Source organism: Nicotiana sylvestris, chromosome 1, assembly GCF_000393655.2.
Source record: "Nicotiana sylvestris chromosome 1, ASM39365v2, whole genome shotgun sequence".
Lineage (NCBI taxonomy): Eukaryota > Viridiplantae > Streptophyta > Magnoliopsida > Solanales > Solanaceae > Nicotiana > Nicotiana sylvestris.
In genome coordinates, this window is record NC_091057.1 from 137,253,339 (window position 1) to 137,254,630 (window position 1,292).

Here is a 1,292-nt window from a genome sequence, read left to right on the forward strand (position 1 = left end):
ACCTGTGTAACCTAGAGCTCTGATACCAATTTGTCACGACACGGATTTCCCGCCCTCGGGAGTCGTGATGGTGCCTACTAGTGAAAGCTAGGCAAGCCAACCAACTGAACTATCTACCTTATTTTCATTCTTAATCCGATAATGGTTAAGAGCCAACAATTAGATAATAACATAATTGAATAAGCGGAAGTCTGAATTGTAAAGATTTAATAATACTGCTAATACCAATCCGTAACAAATCTACCCAATACTGGTGTCACAACTTCACAGACTGTCTAGGAGTACTACAAATAAAGGTCTAAAAGAATAAATACAACATTGTCTTTGGAAATACATGAAAGAAACATCAATAGTAGATAGAAGGAGACGCCAAGGCCTGCGGACTACCTCGGGTCACTTGATGAACAAGAAATAACAATCTCACTGCGGTCCGAAGTCTACAACACTGGGATCTGCACAAAAAGTGCAGAGTGTAGTATCAGCACAATCGACCCCATGTGCTGGTAAGTGTCTAGCCAAACCTCGGCGAAGTAGTGACGAGGCTAGGACCAGACTACCAAATAAACTTGTGCAATATATCATACAAAATAATAGGAAGCAGATAACAATGATAACAACAATGATCAACCAGTGATATAAAAAAACAGGCAACAAGAATACCATAATTGTTCCTCAACAAATAATAAATACAAGTGCAATCAGTTAATCAAATCCTTCAAATATAAATCTTTCGCCTATAAAATCCTTCAAGTAATAATCTCTAAGATAATATGCTTTTCGATAAATATATTTCCTTCAAATAAATATCTTTCAAATAAGCATCTTTCGAATATAATTCTTTCCAGTGGAGGTCACCTTGTGATGCCTCATTTCATAATCATAAATAATATAGGTCTCAACCCACTTTCAAAATTTCTCGGCACCTCATGCCCATATTTATATCACAACCGCACGGACAACTCACGTGCCATTAAATAAAACCATAATATTTTTCCCCGCACCTCGTGCCTATATCATAATCTGTCATTAATAAAAATCATCATATTTTTCCTCGGCAACTTGTGCCCACATGTTTCTGTCTCACATTTCGCAACAACCTTCTCATGTTACTCAATTCATAGGGTCCATAACCCAATATAATTAAGAATGTTCAAAGAGCCTCATTTACTTGATATAAAGTAGAGTACAACTTCCAACCCAATTAGAAAAATCAACAAGAAAAGATGAAGTTATTTTTAAAATCATTTGATAAAGAAAATACCCTTTTCATAAATTACAATATCGAATGAATC